This window comes from Rhineura floridana, chromosome 8 (genome assembly GCF_030035675.1).
Source record: "Rhineura floridana isolate rRhiFlo1 chromosome 8, rRhiFlo1.hap2, whole genome shotgun sequence".
NCBI lineage: Eukaryota > Metazoa > Chordata > Lepidosauria > Squamata > Rhineuridae > Rhineura > Rhineura floridana.
Window position 1 is genome coordinate 60,030,132 of NC_084487.1, and position 21,727 is coordinate 60,051,858.

The window sequence follows — 21,727 nt, forward strand, 5'->3', positions numbered from 1 at the left end:
GATTGCAGCTGAATTCTCCAGCTTTTATTCTCCACATTCAAATAAGCTTTTTGTAACTTTGAACATGTTGCTTTTGGAGCAAAAGATAAGAATGAACAAGAAAACTAGTCAGCCCATGCCACCTTGCACTGTTGAGTTATATCAGAGTATGGAATGATTAACATAAGAATAAATGCTGATGAAAGCATGAGGGTAATTGCCTCCATTGGGGCTCGAGTATAGTGAACCTAATAATCTATAACTATTTTAACAGCCCCCAGACTGTTGCTAAATAGATATATAGCATCATACTTGCTTCCTAAGCAATATTTTATTACCTGCCAAGAACTTACAAGCAGTGAAACTGTAAAAGATTGTCATACGATTTATGTATTTTGTTCTGGTAATAGTCTGGACATGGTGTAATTTAATCATTAGCTCACAAGGGAAACAAGAGATCAAAAGGGTATTGAGTTTGGGACAAGAAAACTTGAAAGATGGACTTGAAGAGATATTAAGCTGACAGACAGGTGATATAGTCAGACATAAAATAACTATACCCGATGGAATTTTCAGATTCATTTGCACATTCTGATGAAGACCCTGTGCAATAAACGTTTTAGAACCATTTGGAGTGATGTGGAAAACATGAAGCACAAAAATAAAGATGTTCATAAAGGTATACTCTTTGGGCATATCTGCACCATAACCTGTCCATTTCTCAGAGAGGTACCAGCAGTCCGAGGAACACATTCTCTTCTGGGCAACTTCCGGGAACCACATGCCAATAGTGGAGGGTGGGATGGGTGTGTCTAGAAGCAAAAGTGGGTGGAATAATAAATATAAAGGCTAGTTTCTACATATCCTCACACACATCCCTAACTTCACAGGCAATCAAGAGGCATTATCAGAGTTCAAGGACACACTCAAGCCAAGCAAAAACACTCAGGGAGGTTCCAAACCAAGGCCAGTGAGGGGTTGTGGCCTGTAGAGAGTCCAGAGGGCCAAACAGAGAGGCCTGGAGAGCCTGAGGTTTTCCATTCCTGGTGAAAAGGACCAGCTAATTCATGGAGTGTCTTTTTAAGAGCAGGGCAAAGTAGACTTGACAAGAATCCTGCAACTAGAAGTTGCTAGCATATAATAGCTGTGATGGGTCCACATAGGGACTGTGGCCAGGAGTGGGGCAGAAGGAATTTACGTCTGCCCTTATTATGGTCTCAAGGACTGGGGCCTACATGGCTGATATTTGCTTTGAGATGAAAGCTCCCATTACAAGCAGCTGCTATGGGGCCATGGCAGGATACAGGGCTAAATCACTCTCTTCCCCTCCCCCCACCCTATAGTCTGAATCTAGTTATAATACCCCACAGTTCTTAATTGCTAAAAACAAAAAGCACACATCTGTTAGTTGTGCAATTATCGTTATGTCTAGTTTGGCCTTCAGACAAACTACTTTAGCTTTATCCTACCAATTGTCATAATTCCAAGTACACTGCAAAACAGCTCAGGCAAAGAACAGCTTAATCATCTATTACTGCCTATTTCACATTATCCTCTCAAACAATTTAAAAGTACTAAATGAGGCTTTGCATTATGGGGCAGAATAGCTAGAACTATATTAGCTGATGTGAGCCAACATTAATAATTTTATTACCATCAATATGCTTTCATCGTGCATGTTTATTGCTTGGAGGAGGTAATCAAGAGGGCACTTTCAAGTCTTAGAAACTGTAATGGTGAGACAATGAAGGACAAGAGGTTACTTAAGTCATACCATGGAGGCAAAGCCATTTTAAACTTAAACATGAATAATGCCCTGAACATTTAAGGCAACCAATATAGCAGGCTAGAATTGATTGAACTGCTCACATTCTGATTTTAGAATGAGCTCAAAATAGCTAGTTCATTTGACTAGTATAGTATTTTTTATTATATATTGTCCCAAAATTTGCTCTGCTCAGTTAGTTCTGAAGGCATGCATATTCATAATTTATATTATTTTTTTCCAGATTTATAGTTTTATTATCAATAAATGTGTTCACGTTAAAGGTCTGAGTGAAATCTGACAGTCTACTTCATCACTGCCACTTAAGATCTGATTGAAGTCTTTAAGGTGCCACAGACTCTTTGATTGTTTTTGCTACAAGAGAATAACACAGCTGTCCCTTTGGAAATATTTATAATTATACATTTTTTTAAGAATCTAAAATAAGATAAAATTGCTCTTCTATGGATGTGCTTCATTTTATGGCCAAAATACATTTAAGTTAAATGTATGTGTGTGTGTTTTTTAAATTGGCAGCCTGATCCAGAACATGAAGGGTTCTTAACCTTTCTGTCCCATGCAGCACTGGCCCCTATTAGAATTCTCTCTGCAAAGCTGGCAAGGAAGCTGCTGTTGGTGGTAATAATAAAAATAATAATAATTTGTGCAACAGCAATTTTCCTCCAGTAGGTGGGGTGGGAAGTCATTGTCATTGGGACAATTGCATGGAAAGAGTTCATCCCTTTCCTCCACTTGTAACATGGTCTCACCCTGGAATAGAAAGCCCATGATTGACCTTTTGAAAATACACACGTTATGCAGAGATACATTTAATGTAACATGTCATTTGACCCTTGCTTTATCCCAGTTTTAAGTTTTCACTTTGAGAATATTCTGACACCTCCCCTCCCTCCCTTCCACTTTGGCAGGGGAAGGTGGACTGCATTCTTAACGGCTTTGATTTACAGTCACCATTCAAGTTTTAAATACCATTTTCATTATAAGTGAGGATCCCAGCTAAAAGAACTGGAAAGTGGAAGAGTATTGTAAAGGCTTCACTATCATTGACAGATATTCCATGTGTTTATTGGCATAAGGTTTCATATTTAAGCACTGCAAAGATGGAACACAAGATAGACTGAAAGGAAAGGAACTATAAATATAATTCCAAACAATAATTTTCACCTATACCAGTTATTACATGCAATTTCAAAGTGCAGTTCATTTGGCTGTGAGGACCGTGCCAACATGATATCAGAAACTCCTAAGACCAATAATCATACCATCCAAAAAGTTTCCTTAGTAATAATTCTGGTTGGAGGAAAGCATAATACATTTGAATGAAAAATTTCTTGCAAATATCTGTAGATGTGAGTTTTGTAAAAAAAAGTATGTATGAAAGCAAGTAATACCCCGTAAACTTTTGAATGGCTAACTTATATAACAAAATAGAATTGGAGTTACACATTGAATATTAGAGAAACTCCACACTTTATGTTTCAAGGCTGTTTGCTGTGTATACCCTCTGTTACGAACGTGCTTCCTGCAAACACCTCATGCATGGACAATATTAATGCATGGCCATTCATCTTTAAACATCAGTACATACACATCTGGAGATCCACATTTGGCTACAGACACATATATATGCATGTATTAAATCCCCATTTTATATGTCTGCTGCAGTAAATGCTGGTATATCAGTGGTATATATGCAGCAAACAGAGTTCCTATATAAAGTGTAAAGCTGTCCTTAGAAGGTTCAGAATGCCATATATCTAGACAATTGAAATAGTAAGCTGCTTAGCATCTGAGAAAAATCAGACATCTGTTACATTGGTTCAAAGGAATTTCAGATCATGGTGATCTTTTAATAGTAATGTATGTTTTTCTGTTATACTGGTCTTGTGACCGTAATAAATTTTCATTTCATTTCACATTGGTTCAAAGAGTGAGTCTTGTTAGTATGCTGAAAATATAACTAAAGACACGCAAAAACAGTGGTGGAAGAAATTGTGCTTAGCTTGAAAGCACCTCCTCAAAATGCTTCTTCTGATATTTCCCTTTTATCTAATATGGAAGCCTCCTCTGTGCATGGCTATGCTACAATAGTTTAGTCAATCCTATATATTGTCTCCCATGACCACCCAATGATTCTTTATCAGGGAACTCTAGGGGAGCTTTCCAACTGTCACTATTTTGGGGTGGGATTCAGTCACATACCAACAAATTCAGGTTGCACAATTAAAGTTGATTTGGAGCTCCCCAAATTGGACTTTGTGCAATAAGGAAAGGGATGGGGAAGTGCACTGGAAAGTGTGGGAAACCTTTTGGTTGATGCAATGTTATCTAACCTTCCCACAAACAGATCAGAATGAATGTTCAATAAATAGCCAGTGTCATTTAATTTCCCTGGATGCTCAACAGACAAGCTGTCTGGAAGTGACCCAGTGAGTTTTGTTTCCTTCATATTACTCTGGGGAATTTCCCCTCTGTGGTACCATCCTTAATGCACACTGTCTCAGGAGCTTGAACACAAAGGGGCTTACTTTTCAGAAGGCATGTACAGAATTGAGCTATAAGACTCCAGTTACTAACAGGTGGAGGGCCTCAAACTTCTGTATGCAAGATCATGATCCCTGTTTATATAGTCTGAGATAAATATTCTGGAAAGCAGAAGAGGGGAACTAGGCTTAAAGTGTTACTTAGGAAGGGGACCGTATGCCTAAAAGACCATTAGCCACTGAGTGCAAGGCTCTGTGCAGCAATAAATCATTTCATTTTCTATTATTCATAACTTTAACATCCTGTATGTATCTGAATAAGCATGCAACAGCATTTCACCACAAAGGCTGCTTCACCACAGAGCCAATAATCTGGAAAGTAACATCTTTAGATTATGAACCCCTGGACAGGGCCTCACTTTTTAAAAATTATTTTGTGACACCTAGCAACATGAGAAATAGAAAATAACAACAACAACCTATTGTGCACAAAAGCCTAGCATTACCATGCAAGTGCAACCTTGTGGCCTCCTTCTATGATACATATAAATTTGTGATGCTGTACTAAAGGGTAGGTTGCACCAGATGAACACTTTCCCCCCAATGGAGCCATAGGGTCACTTCAGTTTGCTGCAAACTGTTCACCATGTAGCGACAGTGAGTTAGCACATAATACCCTCAGTTTGATTGCCATGTATTCTCTGAATCTAGTCAAGTTGACACTTCATCTTCTGACCTCGTAGAAGACCAACAAATACTAATCTGGAATCCGGTGTAATACAGTGAAGCAGTGCCGGATTTAGACTTGGTGACGCCCTAAGCTATATAAAGCTTGGAGGCCCTTTGTTAAAAAATTACACCAGATATATATATATATATATTCAGTACACATAAAATTTTAAAAGCCCCCCCCAAAAATTCTGAAATTTTCTGAGGCCCCTGTGGATTGTAAGGCCCTAAGATGTAGCTTGTTTAGTTTATGCCTAAATCCGGCACTGCAGTGAAGAGAGGGTAGGGTAACTTGGACTGGTACATTGTAGGCCCAGAGTCAAATTTCTCATCATTTACCATGAAGTTTACTGGATAATCCTAGGTAAATAACAGTCCCTCATGCTAATTTGTCTCAAAAGACTGAAGTGATACATACGTCATGCACTTTGCTTGCTGGAAACTGCCCCAGAAATTTTACCAATGATAAAATAATCTACCGGCCCAATAAGTGAAGTCAGCTTGAATACTTTTGCAACTGAAACTCCCATAATCCAGTATCACTTCTGGGAATCCCCAGGCTAAGACTCTTGACTGGGTGTTGAAAATCCCATAACATGGAACACAGGAAGCTGCCTGATACCAAGTCAGAACATTGTTCCATCTAACACACAGTATTGTCTCTACACGGACCAGTAGTGGCTCTCCAAGATTTCAGGCAAAGTCTTTCCCAGCCTTACCTGACCAAGGATTGAATCTGGAACATTTTATGTGCAAAGCTATTATCCTTCCCTAATATGGAAGAACCCTGCTGGATCGGACCAAAGGCCTATCTAGTTCAACAGCCTCTTCTCACAGTGGCCAACCAGATACCTATGAAAAACTCTCTAGCAAGACATGAAGGCCCCTTTATAGGAGCCTGAGACTAGTAACAACCTGTTAATGGAGATGGATCAGTAAGCCTCTGAATACCAGTTGCTGGAGATCACAAGCAACTGATGTTCAGAGGCTTACTGATCCATCTCCATTAACAGGTTGTTACTGGTCTCAGGTTCCCATAAAATTGTGAGGTTTCATCCTCAGTCTTGGTCTCGTTGGAATGCTGTAAATCAGGAGTCCAAAGCTGCTCTGTCACAGAAGGGGAAGGGCTGTAGCTCAGTGTAGGGCATCTGCCTTGAATGCAGAAGGTCCCAGGTTCAATCACCAGCTGCACCAAGTAGGGCTGGGAGAGACTCCCTGTTTGAAACCCTGCAGAGCCACTTCCAGTCAGTGTTGGCAATACTGAGCTAGATGACCCAGCGGGTCTGACTCGGTATAAGGCAACTTCCTATGTTTCTTCTATATTCCTAAGAACTCTGGACATGCTCTGAAACCCCAGATTCTACATAAGCAGGTAAAATGTAATTAGTTGAATTAGATGGACTTTTAAATTTTAATTTGCAAGTCTGTTTGTGTTTTTTTTGTTACCTTCCCTTTTTCTTTCTCCTCATTTCCCCCCAAAATAAAATATATAAAGCCAAACATCAAAGTATTTCTCTGAAATTCCTAACACCTTCCCTATGTATTAAATGTCATGGTTGTTGCACTACCTCCTTATGTTCCAAGAATAATTTAAAAGGTTCTGTGAAAAGTTATGCCCTCTGGCCTTTACAGTGTCAGTCTAAAGCTCCTTGCTGTTTAATATTTCTAGAGCTATGCTTAAGGCAGGAGTCCTTGTCAGCTGGGCTCCCCAAAACCCAGACAGCCTAGTGGTTCCCAGGCTAGGATCAACTTGGGGAGGCAGTCTGTTGTAATTCTTTTGTGGGGGACTCTTGCACAAAAGGTGGTCCATCAGCAGGGAAACTCTTCCTCTCACACAAATCCATCACATTTGTTCTTATTTGTGCCACACTGTATGTAACACCTGCCCTTCCAATTAAACACTATAGGACTTAACTAGACACATGCATGTGCCGTGAAGAATTGTCGAAACAATTATACAATATAAAAATGGAAGCATTTCCTATGAGGGTATACTTCATATTCACTTGGAGTCTTGCCTTCAACATAGCCATCCAACAGAGTATGCTCTAAGACAGTGTTGCCCAACTTTTTTCTCCACGGACCACCTGAAAATTGCTGAGGGTCTTAGGAGATCACTTACAGATTTTTCTGCCTGCTGCAGCAATTGCGATGTGCTGTGCCAGATGCTATATCATTTTAAATTGTATTTTATTGCTTTTATTTCTTATATATTGCATTTCATTGTATTACAACTTGAATTGCATAGAACTCACATTGTGATACAATATAGTACACTAAAAGAAAGACAAGAAGCAAGAAAATACAATGAAAGAGCAATATGATTTAATACAATGGATGTGCTGTCCCCCATCTCCAGCTACAATTCCACAGACATGCTACGGACCACCCTGAATGAATCTTGTCAATCACCAGTGGTCCATGGACCACAGTTTGGGAAGCCCTGTTCTAAGAGTTAAACCAACAGAGTTTGTTCCCCCTGCTCCCCATTGCACACAATCCAATATGGGAGGGTTGATAAAAACAGCACTTAAAGAAATTTGTTGCCTGTTTTTGGAGGAAAATATATTTTAAAATATTGTTTGTTTTTGGTCCCTGAAGATCTCTGGGAGTTTTAACCAAGGAAGCCCTTTAACTTTAACCACAATTCCAAGATGCAAGATTTAACATAATTGTCCAATAAAGTTTAAGTTTGCTATTACAATGCAAATAAAAGCATCTCAATAGGTCAAACACAACCAAACATTCTGAAACATAATTGGCAGCTCCAAGTAAAGTAAAATCAACTAATAAAATTACACCAAAGTCAGAAATCAGACATCCATATAAAAACTAGCTATATCGGGTTGCATCTCAACTGAATGGTCAGTTAAGGTAAATTTGCTAAAACTATCATCCATTGCAAAATTTGACTCTAAGCTAGTTATACAAGAAAGCTGTGATTAGTAAGGGTGTCTGAAGTCAAGAAAACAATAAAATCTGGATACATTGTGAAGGCTCCAAAATTAGTGATTTGGTTCATCTGTCAAGCGAGCAATTGATTATTATTATTTGTTTGGCTGCAGTTGCTCCACAATAACATAGTGTCCACAATTTATAGCCTATAGTTCTATCTGATACCATGACAAAATCTTGTGATGAGAACAAGCTGCAATAAACCTTGGTTGTAGGCACTCTCCATCCCCTTTCCTCCAGCACAGCCACAGGGAAGAATTTAAGACTCTTGTTTCCATTTTTTTATTATGCTAACCAGAGTCAATAAAAAATGGTAGAATCCTTGTGACCATGCAGGAGGAGAACAGGGAAGAGAAGCACCCAAGCCTGAACCTCACCACAGTTTGTTTGCTACATGAAAAATTATAGTTTATCATTATGCCTGAATGCAGGAAGCCCTTGCTTCATTTGGAGAGAGGCAATCAGTTCATCACGCATTAATGAATGATGAATACTTCTATTAAAGCAAGAACTCAGATCCAAACAAATGGAACATCAAAATAGCTGGCCCATCAATCAATCTAGTATTTACCTGTTCTTCTGGCAGAGGCCATACCCACATTAATAGGTATTTCAATACATGTCTCCATCACAAATATCCTGGATTAATGGTTTGGGTCCCAACCGGCCATTTCATTAAAACATCAAATGTACTACTTAAGTGTCCTCCATTTTGCTAAAATCAAGTGAATTATTAATCAGAAGACCCTCAATTTTGCATTCCAATGAAGCTATCTCTGTTTCTAGCCCCCACAGTGTTGGAGAGCAGGTAAAACAGACCAAAAAGTACTCTTAAAATGTTATTTCAGATACTTTCTTACAAAAGTGTAGCCAAACTTCAGCACCCTAAAGGAGCCAAAAAGTTGTTTAGGAAATCTTAGGGGCAGGCAAGAACAGGTTTGCTCCTTTGTTCAATTGAAACCTCATAATAACCTGTAACACTAAGCTCTTGGACACTAAACATTGTTAAGTTGACATTTCCAACTTCTTATGAAAGAAAAGAGAGAGAGAAGAAGGTTCCCAGATATTTAAAGGAACTAACTGGTTTGATTTGGATACCATCCAATGATCATTTAAGTGCAGTATACCAACATGTGAAAATAATTATTTCTGTTTTCTGATCATTGACCTTAAACTGATATTCGTTCTCTTCACAGTTTTGAGGCATTTGAGGTGAATGTGTGTTGGCTTAAAGAAGAGATTGGCATGCATGCAAGCCCCCAATCTCCCTGTGCATGCAGGCTCCACTTCAGTCTTTCTTGCACTGAAAGATCTGAAGGGGGTTTCTAAAGGCATTTGAGTAAATATGTTTAGAATCTCTCTTCAGGTCTTACCTGTCAATGCAAGGAGGCCTGAAGTGGAACCTGTGCATGTGGGGCCATGGGGGCAGGGTTTGTGTGTGCCCTTCCCACACACACACTTTTAGCCATCATGCATTCAGGCAAACACCTGAATAAGGGTGAGAACAGAGAAAACTCAACATATGTTCACAACATGACCCTTCTGTCATAAATGCAAACAGGTTAGAGATCTTTGTATCCCCAGTTTTCAGAGGATTAAATCTTAGGGCTGTGCAGTGGATCCCGGTGGCTCCTGGATCCTGAACCAAATTAGGATGATCCGGGTTGACCTGGGATTCAGTTGAATAAGGTTGAGGCACTCCTGGATTGCCCCAGGTCGGATCATGTCCATCCATATGGAACTGGGGCTGTCCAATGGGGGTGGTCTGTCAGCATTGGACAGGGGAGGGGGCGGAGACATGCAGGCAGCTTCTGTTTAAAACCCTGATTAAACATGCAGTGGTGGGAGGCAGCTCTATTAAATCTGTCGTATTACAAAACTTTCAGGATATCATTTATACATAGCTTGAATAGTACAGAAGTTAACAAACTAAAGATTCCTGTCTCTCCCCTCCCAAGTTTTTTTTAATGACTCAGAGAGTGCTTTCTGCCTTTCATATATCCCCTCCCAAGAGTTTTTATAGAGTCTGCTGGGGCATCAACCAAATCCATCCTCACTCAAACTAGCAAAAGTAGACACCTATCCTGTTCAATTAAATTAGTTCCCCTGAATCAAAAGGCCAAACCAACAATAAAGCTATATAGCATACACACACTTACAACACTGAACATTTAATTAAGGAGAAATGGAGGCACTTTGTTATAAAGTTAATTTGTCCCTCCCTAAATACCGTTGGGTTACCAGAGATATATTCCTGTTTTTAAATACAACCACCCTGTGAGCCAAAACTGTACAGATAAATAATAGCTTTATTGGCTAATTTGCCACTGAGGGATGTCTAATATACTCTCCTAAAAATGCAGAGGAATTGTTTCAAGAGAACAACTCTTAGGCCATTTTTAATTTTAATTTTTTGGTCTTTCTGAAGATTTGAGACCCTTTCCAGAATGGTAGGATTTGTTAGCCATAGTTCTTTTTTACCACTCTGGGTAATCTCAGGCCAAACACAACCACTTCCCCAAACAAATACTATATAAAAAAAGGACTTTTAATTTATGGCTACTTAGAGACTCCAGGTTTTAAGGGATATATGAACATATGAATAAAATGCACTCTGTGATAAATGTGGTTTAAAACCTCTTTTCCTAGTGGGATGTACTGCAGGGCATCCTGCCAAGTGAGTACACAGACTCTGGGTGAAACTCTTGTAGAATTTTAAATGATGAACAAAGGATTAAAGACTGTAACAGTCAATAATGGAACAATGAAGCTGTAGGATTAAGTGCTCAGTTTCTGTGACTAATGGCACAATACTTACACTGATCCAGTGTTTACCTCAATCTTGGTGTAATTGGAAGTACCTCTTCTGCTATTAAAGGTTCCATGACATGCATTGATATAACATGGCGGCCCAGACTACATTCACCATAATATTTATTAGGTTGGTTTATTAGTGATATATTTGAATTATAGTGAACCACAACACAACCATCCATCAAAATTCAGACGTTTGCAGTTCAATCAGCCAGTGGGTAATAGGTACAAAAATGCATATACTAGGGGAGAGTGTGTATACAAATGCATATATTCATGAAAATAACACACAAAAATGCATTATATTAGGGGAAATTGTTTTGCAAAATGTGTATATTAGGTAAAATTGCATAAAAATGTATTAAAATGCTGATGAACTTTCATGAGGACTTTTTAAAAAAATCACAGGCTAATGTGGAAATGTAGAGAAATAAACTTAGTATAAAAATGAGAAATTGGGAGAAGCCAAATGTAACAGATTCGCCTATCCCTAATTCATATCACATCCAAAAGAAACAAGGTATGTGCACTGGGGCTCCTTCAGTGCAAGACAGAGTCAATCTACTCCTAATACTCAGGAAGAGAGAGACATAATATACAAAGAAAGCTTATGATGCATTCCTCAGCAGTGCTGCAAGCTTTTTTTTTGCCACTGTCAGATAGGTTACTTGCTAATTGGTTCAAGCCATCAGTATTGCCTGTCCCTGCCTGCTTGCTTCCACTGCAGCCTCCTATCCCATCAGCTGGGGGAAGTTAACAAAGCCCTCTACAAATGGAAGCCTGATATGGAAGTGACACAGTCTCGCATCGCAGACAACATGCTTGGCTGCAAGGTGTTTGAATTACAGGGTGCTGTTAGCTTTCCTCAGCTGGAAGTGTGGAAAGTAGTGGTGGCAGAGTAGTAGTAAGCAAGTAGCCAATAGCCCTGTAGCCAGCCTTCCTTGTTAGGTGGGGCAGCCACATTTCTAGGTGGGGCATTTGGGGGAGGAGAATAACACCAGTCAATCCCCCCCTCACCTTCCCCATCCAGAGAATGTGTTAACTCTCCTGAATGAAGTATAATCTGTTGAATTGTCTCATCCCTTTTTAAGAGAGTCCTAGGAGTACCAGATTCAAAAGCTTGATTTCGCTTATAGCTACAGTCCCCTTTCACCTGTGTCTGTCCCTGTGTTCTGATTCTTCATGAACTGAACTACGTTCATAAAGACAGTGAGCTCCTGAGCTTGACTCTGATGCTGCATTAAGTATCAGTGTTAGATTCCACCTGAAAAACTAACTTGTCCATATAGGCGGGCCCCACTTATATGGCAGGTTCCGTTCCGGACTGCTGCCGAAAAGCGGAAACCACCGAAAAGCGGAACCCATTGAAGATTATGGTGCGCATCACACAAAAATGATGTGAAAATGGCATGCGACGAGCAAAAACCACCGTAAAAGCAGAACAAGTGCCTTAAAGTGGGGACTTTCCCTAATTGAAAGCTGCTGCATTAGCGGAACACCGAAAGGCGAGGTACTGTAAAGCGGGGCCCGCCTGTACTTCAAGTCTGGGGAAGGACAGAGAGAAAATAAATACTATAGGGTTTTTTTGTTAAATTCTTCTTGAGAGTCCCTCCTTCTAATCTTGTTCATGGCCTTTAGATTTTCCTTCCTGTTGGACAATGAAGGGAAAACTTTTTAACTGGTTGCTATATAAAGGATGAACTAAGCAATTGGAAACTAATTATGGAAAGCAATTGAACTTTTTACTGGTTGCTGGATTGATATTTCTGTTCAAAAACCCTGAAAAGGCCCCATGCTGAGCTTCACGTATTGGAAAAATCACAAATTAGGCCTGAATTACAGCCTAGATGTCCAGCCAGCTAGCTAGCTAACTGTAGTGTACACAACAATATTTCTATTTCTCTAGGGCTCTTTTCATCAGTTGCCATCAAGTAATCAAGAAAAAGAAGGAAAAAATAGCCACTATGACTGTGAGTATAGTGAGTGCTTTAAAAAAGTAAAGGATGGCCAATTTTTTCAGATCACTTTAAGTTATCTCTTTATTTCACCCTTATCAGTAAGCACCCAGTCCTGCTCTACTTATTATAATTCACTAATAGGACAAAAACCTTGTGGTACCTATAGCCCACAGATCTTTCTATCAAACTTTAAAAAGCAGGGAAATTGGACAACTATAGTGAATGCACCAGGGGAGCAGGAAACCTGACCTCCTCTCTGAGATAATGGACTGCCCTACAAATTTGTAAAGATGCAAACACAATTTGGATTGCTCTTTTACAGTCCAATCCACTTGCTGTGTAGCTTGGAAGAATTTGGTAACATGCGCCTCTGAGCATATGGTGAGTGGTGGCACACTTGCTATCACCAAAGATGGAGAATTACATTTTTGTATGTTTGTTGGTGTTCTTGCTTTGCTTCTTTCCTGTGTCACTACTGTTTCTACAGAGAATCTAATCTAGAAAATTATATTTCTCTCATTCTTCATCCCAGAAATGTCTGTCAAATTTATTTTTATTAATTTCAAAGCCTTTTTATTGGTCAATGTCATATGATGGTGAAGACAGCTTTTTGTGTTTCAAACTGGAGATTATGTTCTATTTCTATTTCAGGTGCATTAACAGCTGAATCTGAAACTGCAGTTTGATGTAAAATTAGACTGATTACAACATGTTTCTACAAAAGCAATGACTTCGTTGAAAAAAACAAACTTGGCCTGCCCAAGATGCATGTTTTCAGCCTGTTATGCTTAAACCACTCCACTTAAGGAAAGGTGGGCATGGTCAATTAAAAACATAGAGCACACTGAGAATCTTGCTAGAATATATTTCACCTCCCATTGTTTTATCTTGTGCAAACTGAGACACTCCTCATGTACACTGGAAACTATTTTGCAGAATAGTCAGTGCCATTATTCCAAAACGGTTTTTTGAGTTTTTTTAGTGTTGCAAAGTGTTGCTGTACTTCACATATTCACAGAAACAGAAGCAAAAGAAAATGATTTACTATAGGAAACCACTAAAATTGCAAAGTAAATCAAACATATTTAAAGTGACTATCTGAGCTCTATCAGCTGTCTTAACATTGTTGCTTTTGTTGGAATGTATGAGGTTCAACTCCAACTTGGTGGGTTGAGGTTGCATGGGGTTAATAAGGGTAGCTAGAGAGCTAGACCTCTTGCTGGTTGAGGCTATACCTATCCCTTTGATCCTCTGACCTCACTCCCCTTCCTGCTAGGCTGATAAGCAAAGGAACGTTGATCCCAGTTCCTTCCCACCTTTCTCAGTGTTCTCTTTCTCTCAAGAGGGGAGCAGACATCTTCTGTTTGTCTCTCCTCTCAACCAGGATGAGGGCCAGCACTGGGACCAGTGCAGGCTGCTCCAGCATAGCCAGTTAGCTAGATATAGAACTCTTTCCTATCAAGCATGTACTTCCAGAATAAAGTAGTTGTTTCTTATTTTAAAGCTTAAAGTCTCTGTCTGACTAATTTGCAGGGAAGGTAGAATCTTAGCAAAGATTCACACACACTAAGCTCGCTCAATACTCTCCGTTCCGCAGCGCTACGCAACTCTGCTACGCATCTCAGTAGAGAAATTCTGACAGCTTTTTCCCTGCTAAAATAAGATCAGCATAGTACATGTCTTCTTTCTGTTATTTGGGTTGATTGCAGGTGTTGCCACCACTCCTCATATGCTCAGAGGCACATATTACCAAATTCTTCCAAGCTACACAGGAAGTGGATTGGACTGTGAAAGACCAACTGAAATTGTGTTTGCATTTTGACAAATTTGTAGGGCAGTCCAGTATCTCTTGTTCATTCCGCACTTTTCAGTGCATTTCCCTGCCACTATGCTAAGTGCAAAAAGTTCACTTTTCTCCCCAAGTGGATTTGTTGTACTAGGGCGACAGAGTGTTTTAATTGCACAAATATCAGTTTCTGCCATGCATTTGAATTACTCCTGGAAAACAGTAACAGTCTGCAGGCACACACACGTGTGTGTGTTCGTGCATGGATAGCAAAACTATTTCCTAACTTTAAGGAAGCAAAACTCTTTTTGTTCATGAGAACACACACTCCAGTAACAGCCAATGCATCAACCTGCATTAATGAATCAAACATATGTGTTTTTCCTTATTTGCTTTGTTCTGACCGTTTTTAAAACCCCTTTGGTTTTTTACTGACTTTATTCTGGAAAAGAATATCCTAGGAAACATAAGGTAAAGCAAAAACAACAGTGATTCCAAATTGTGTAATATGGGATCTCTGCAACAAACCCTGGTCATTTTGGGGCTTCCTTCATCTGTGAAAGGGATCTGTTGCTGTCCAAAGCCCCCATTTAGCAGTACCAGAAAGGAACTGGAAGAATTAAGAGGTTTGTGCTTCTTATCGAGCTCCTAAAAATTACAGGAGAATGACTAGTGTTTTCCTCCATCAGGTTTGTTTTGTTTTTTTAAAAAGTCTATACAGGTATAACAAGACATAAGCAAGATGGTGAAATGTTAGCAGCAACTCAATTTTGGAGCTCTGAATTTTTATCTGAATGCACCACTGCACTATTCTTATTATTCTCTCCAGTTTGAGCTAGCTGTGAGATTAACTACAATTTAGTTAAGGAGCAAGAAAAGAGAAAGAAAGCCTTGGAAAGCTTGGAAAAAGCTTTGGAAATGCAGAGCCCAACTGGAGCACTGTTAAGAGATAAGAAAAAGAAAAGTATACCTGATACTGCCTGTAATCTAATGAAGCAAGTGCAAATACTGATGATTTACTGTCTTAGTATGCAAAGGCTGGATTTATTTGTATCTGTTTAATTTTGTTCTGAACAGCACAGAAAGATTACCCTTAATTTGACTACTAATCTTTTGCTGTGCAAAGAAATGGTGCTAACAAGAATGCATGGAGAGTTCTGGGGATAACACCAACCTTTCAGAGTATACCTTTGAAGGGAAATGGAGATGGGCGAGAGCTTGCAAAAGGGATTGGTATCTCTGCTGAGAATACCCCCCCCAAGAGGGCTGAAGAATTAAATCAAACTAAAATTACTCATGACTTTACCCCCATAGTGGTAAACAATGAAGTTGATGATGAGTTTTTACACACTCTGAACTTTCCCCTTGACTGGTCCTTGGACCTCAAGGGAAATATCCAAGCCTTTGAGGAGGAATATACTTCTTTAAATCTTGCAACAGAGATAGCACTTGCCAAGAATCCAACACCTGCAAGGTTAACTCAATCACCTGGCAAAGCTACTCAGATTAATGAGCTGATGCTGAAGCAACTCTCAGAGCTGGCTAGCAGTAATGTTAAAGCAAAAAGGAAAGAGCCCCCTGCTCAGCATGAAGAATTAATTGGGAATAATTTACCAATTGAAGGATGGCTCTATATGCTGACAAGGGACTTTGATCATGTGAAATCCTTTCTGGCAGAATGTAATAATCTATTAACTACTTTGGTGGAAATGCATAAAAAAGATGAATCAAGCTTATCTGGTGAGAACCCTCAAACCAAAGCCAAATAATACTAGTGCCTTAATAAATAAACCTCCCAATCCTAAAAGCAGAGTAGGTAAGAATGGGAGCAAGAAGAAGGGGACTAACAATAGAATGAAGACCAAGAACCTTAAAAATGCAAAGGCCACAAGGTACAAGAAAATGGACTTCGAGAAACTTTTTAAATTATTGGGAAAAGTCCTAAACGGAAAGGAGAGCAGGAAACCAGGATAAGACCTAAGAATAGGGTAAATAGTTGTTAATTTTAATTCCCATCCTGAAAGTATATCTGATCTTGCCCTCCAGCCCACCTTACCCATACCATCCCAGGATGTAGACTCTGCTTTACAAGATCCATGGTCACATGTGCTGATGAATAGGAAAACTAATCAGAAGAAAATCTCAATAGCAAACAATATCAAATGGAAATTAGTATTAAACCATCAAAAGCTGGTTCTAGCTAATTATCCTAAACCTAGAGTCACCCTGACACAAGCTGATCATAAATTGCATCTGCTGGAAATTTCGGAGGGAACTCTCCCAGGTCTGATCACCATAGCGGACATCAACCATGTGGATTATTTATATTATAATGGAATTAATGCATGCACTGCAGTTTCTTTTGGCTTGTGGTGTTCAGCTAGAGCAGTTTTTGCTCGCAGAGATGCCTTATTAAAGAAGGACATCTTAATTTCAAGATTTTTTGAGAACACAGCTCCTCCTTTGGCCTTAGTCACCTGTAGCACACCAAGATCAAAATGCTCCTTGGAAGAGGTGACTAACCACTCAAAAAATCAAATTGAATTTGATACTGCTCTGGAATCCCACACTAATCATAAACTCCCAGATATATATGTTGGTGAGGGTCTTTTAAATCTCTCGCCAGAAGCACAAAGGCAATCTCCTGTTATGAATACAGAGTTTTTTGACATCAAAGAGAAATTTTTATTAGATCCCTTCTCCATCTTACCTTTGCAAGCACAAAATTGAACTATAACAAGACTTGAGCGCCTTAACACTCATTTAGTAAACATCTAGCTCAAGCGTAATGGATCTACAAATATTAAGTGTGGTAATGTGAATCTACTGACTCCTGATTCTATTCATCTCAACAATAAGCCAAAGACTGTGGAAGGCACAGATCAATGGGCATGTATTCAACCAAATCGATATGGATCTACAACTAAATTGGGGAATTATGTGGATCCAGAGTCTTTAGCCCACTCCCATCTGGGAAACAGTTCAAAGAGAGTTGAGAATTTAGGGCAACTCTTGTCTGTGGTGCAGAATTGTCCCCCAATTTACCAAGCTAGTGTAGAAATTAATCCATTAATAACTAAGATTGATTTAAGACCCCCTAAGAAGGATCTTGCTTATAATACACTCACTGAAAATTTTGTGTCACCAAAGCCCAATGCCTGGCTGAATATGAGATATTTAGAAGAGGAGGAAATTGGTTCCTCAGAGAGGACATCTGTTTCTGCAGTTCTCCCAACAACTGTCCCAAGACCAGTCATCTGAAATGTCAGTAGACTAATTCCATGGATGGAGGTAATTATACTCTTAGTGGAAGAGTCAGACCATCCAAGGAAGGGCATACAAAAAAATTATAAGCTATTAGGACATCTGAGTACTCCTTCAGCTAACTTGCTTCAACATGATTTATTCTATAAGGAATCTGTAAATATAGGGCAGTCATCCTCCCTTATGAGGACTTGACTATCTCTCAGAACTCTATCCAGGAAAAGATATCAACTAATTCAGGATGACAAAAATGCATCCAACCAAATAAGTTATCATGGAATATTGCTGGATGGTTAAATGAAGCTCCAGACTCCCATTTTGGGGATTTAGTTTTTCAGTGTCAGGCTTCTTTTAACATGCATTGGGGTCAGAGTAGTCAGGAGTCTGGCACTGAGGTAATTCTGGGTAGGGGACGTTATAGCGGTAGGAGGTTGATTGGCCATCACAGGGGAAGGGATATAAGACATCTTTGTGCTTGTTTCCCTCCCGATCCCCCTCTCAACCCACGGGACACTAGCAGTCATGCTGGGAACTCCCTGGATTTTACTGTTCTGCTGATGAATGCAAGTTCAGTGACCAATAAAATCACTTTAATCCAGGACTTAATCCTGGATGAGTGCACTGACATTGTGTGTATTACTGAAACCTGGCTAAATGACCAGGGCGGACTGGGACTTTCCCAGCTCTGCCCTCCAAGTTTTGTGGCATTTCAGCAGCCCAGATCCAGGGGACGGGGAAGTAGGTCGCAATTGTCTGTAGGGAATCTATCTCCCCTGTCAGGTATCCTGTCCCTAACTGCTCTGGCTTTGAGTGTGTGTGCCTGGCATTGGCTCAGGGTGACAGAGTTAAGACTTTGTTGGTGTACTATCCACCCCGCTGCCCAATAGTCTCCCTCCCTGAGCTGGTGGAGCTGGTCTTGGCATTGGTGTTGCAGTTTCCCAGGCTGATGGTCCTGGGTGATTTCAACATACATGCTGAGTCTCATAGGTCCAGCTCAGGACTTCATGGCTGCCATGACAACCATGGGGCTGTCCTTAATAATTTCTGGACCAACTCATGTGGCAGGACACATGCTCGATCTTGTGTTTCATTAGGAAAGGAAGCTGGTGATCTGAGGGTGGAGGGGTTCTCAGTGACATTGTTGTCATGGTCAGATTGCCACCTGATCAGGTTTAGACTTTGTGCCCCTGATAACCTCTGCAGGTGTAATGGGACGATTAAGATGGTCTGCCCCTGGAGACTTATGGATCGTGATGGTTTCCTGAATGCTCTGGGGGATGTTCCCAATGTGGCTGGCACTACTGCCGAAGCCCTGGTGAACCTCTGGAATACGGAGGTGACCCGGGTAGTGGACACTATTGCTCCAAAGCACCCTCTCCCACCAAGGAAGGCCCATAATACACCTTGGTTTACTCGAACCTTGGGCCTGATGAAATGGCAGGGACAACAGCTAGAGCGACAATGGAGAAAAACTCAATCTGTCTTTGACTGAATACTTGTTAGAGCTCATTTTCGAGCCTACCATATGGGTGTGATGGCGGCGAAAAAAGCTTACTTCTCTGCCACCATTGCATTTGCCCAGTGCTGTCTGGTGATGCTTTTTTGGGTGGTCTGAAGGGAGAATTTTAAAAGTGAACTGTGAAGCAAGACAGAAGTGTCACGATTCAGAAAATGGCAGCAAACGTTCCTGGATTTATGTAATGACCTCACTGTGGGTATAGAATCTTACTGTTATTCCATATGCAATCTGCCTTATTGACATCAAGTAATCAATTGGAGCTAATTTTCCCCCCTTCAAACTTGATTGCTGGAGAATAAAAGGACCATCAGTTACATTGCTGCTAAAGTGAAGCACCCCACTCAGAAACCCTTCTCCTGTAGGCTTGCATCCAATGGAGCTGTTGCACAAGTGGAAGAGAATGTGGCTCATGCAAAGAGGGTCCCCCACTTTGGTTGATTCTCCCTCCCTGCTGCAGCCTCCTGTGTCACTAGGGTGGCTATGTATTGTCTCTAAATTGAATGGCAGCAGCTCTCCAGGGTTTCACACAAGACCTGATTGAACCAGGGGCCTTCTGCATTCAAAAATGTGTTCTATACAACTGTGCTATGGTCCTTCTCCTTAGTGGTTCCACCTCCTACTGAATCCAAGGTGAAGCTAATGAGCCACACCTGCCACTGCATCAGAACTAATTACCCAGAATCTTTCAACCTGCAGCTGCAGCATCAGTTAATAAAATGATTACACAGAAGAATCCTGGCACCCAGTTAATGCTACGGCTGCATTTCTGTTATGTGACACAGGTAACTATGCAGTTAAATCCACCTGAAAACCAAGATAGAATCAGAATGTGAGGTTAAAACTCAAATAATATTGAAATAATAACTCTGAAGCTAAAAGGTTAGGGTAACTGTTGGCAAGGTTGAATAAAATGCCATTTACTTAATGAATCCAGCTCACAAAGAAAATCCACATATCTTTAAGAGTTCTTTGTTCTCACATTTGAAAGGAGAGGAGTAGAGGAGAAAAGTTAGTACACATTTACCTTTGAGAGTGAGACTGAATACTACTAAATTCTAAGAAGTGCAATGATTTATGGAAGTCAGTAGTTCTTCACCTGTATCCAAAAGAAATGAAGAAGAACAATAGATCATTGTGCAATAGCATTTAAATGTAAATGTAAAGTCTGTGAGTTTGGAGAGCGTACAGATCCCATGATAAAAGACAGGGCTCTTTGAGGAATTATAACCACAGCTTGAAAGAGCAATTGTTAAGAAATCTGGACTTTATTTTAATGGATACTATAAGGACACAGTGCAGCAAAATCATGAGATGAAATAACATATAGGTCATAAGATGAGCTCTGTTGAACCAAACCAAAGGTTCATCTATTTCAGGATCCTTTTCCCTGCAGTTGCCTACCAGAGGCCTCCAGAAAGCCCACTTCCACTATTACTCAGCAGCAAGTGGCATTTCAATAGCACACTGGTGATTCAGTGTAGTCAATTTGTCTAATGCCCTTAAAAGCCAATTCAGCCAGTGGCTATCACCACATCCTGTGACAGTAAATGCCTTAAATTAGTTGTGCATCATATAAAGAACTACTTCCTTTTGTCTATCCTAAATTTACAGGCAATCCATTTCACAGGATGATGCAAGGAAACAGAAGCATAAAACCAGCCTCTCTGGGAATTTTTTTGGTCTTTTTGTTGTTACATAGAAAACTAAACTTTTCAGTGCAAATATTTCACCTGGAACTTGCATGGTTAGCAGTTTTGCCGAAAAATATCTCTATCTAAAAAAGCTACAGAGGTACCTGGGAGAAATGTGGTTTGTTCATATTTTAGTGTGAACCTACCTCATTTGCACTCCCTGATAGAATATGCAAACTGAATTATAGCTATTTTTCAAAATTTGCCCTTCTTTGAATTCTGTGATACAGTTCTAAAGCAAACAATGTGTACAAAAATGCATATATAGGGGGAGATATACACAATGCATTAAATTAAGGAGAATTGCTTGAAAAATGTGCATATTAGGCATAATTGTGGTATAATGTCTTTTTAAGATACTTGAATTGCTTGCTAAGCACAGGTGAGAAGTATTCAATCAGCCAAGTGCTTTATCTAGCATTCCTTATTTAAATGTATGTTTTGAGTTTTTCATTAAACCTGTATCCCGTATGCAAGACTGGAGTGTCTCTTTATGGAGTTTGTCAGATTGGACTTTGATAGCCAGCTATCATAATAATTGTATGCAAAAATGTGTATATTAAGAGAAATACTGCAATGCTGACAATTTTTTCTTTTTAAAAGCAAACTGATGTTGAAATATTATGGACTGAACATAAGGGGGGGGATGAGAAAGAGAGAAACCAAAATTGATAGATTCATCCACCCCTAATTTATATTTGAGCTTCAGGTTTTTTTTAAAAAAGAAGGGTAATTGGAGTTTTAAAGTCAGTAACAACAACTT

At 39.8% G+C, this 21,727-nt stretch overlaps 1 long non-coding RNA gene across 2 annotated transcripts; it reads right to left on the reverse strand.

Annotated features, from left to right (window-relative positions):
• Positions 1-348: 348 nt before the first annotated feature.
• Positions 349-20,372, reverse strand: LOC133389954 (uncharacterized). 2 transcript variants are annotated; one of them, XR_009764235.1, is made up of 3 exons: positions 20,298-20,372; positions 1,634-1,707; positions 349-791 (listed from the first exon to the last, which is right to left on the reverse strand). It is a non-coding gene; the product is annotated as an uncharacterized LOC133389954 (long non-coding RNA). The 2 variants fall into 2 exon arrangements; XR_009764234.1 differs by lacking the exon at positions 20,298-20,372 and adding an exon at positions 16,547-16,629.
• Positions 20,373-21,727: the final 1,355 nt, after the last annotated feature.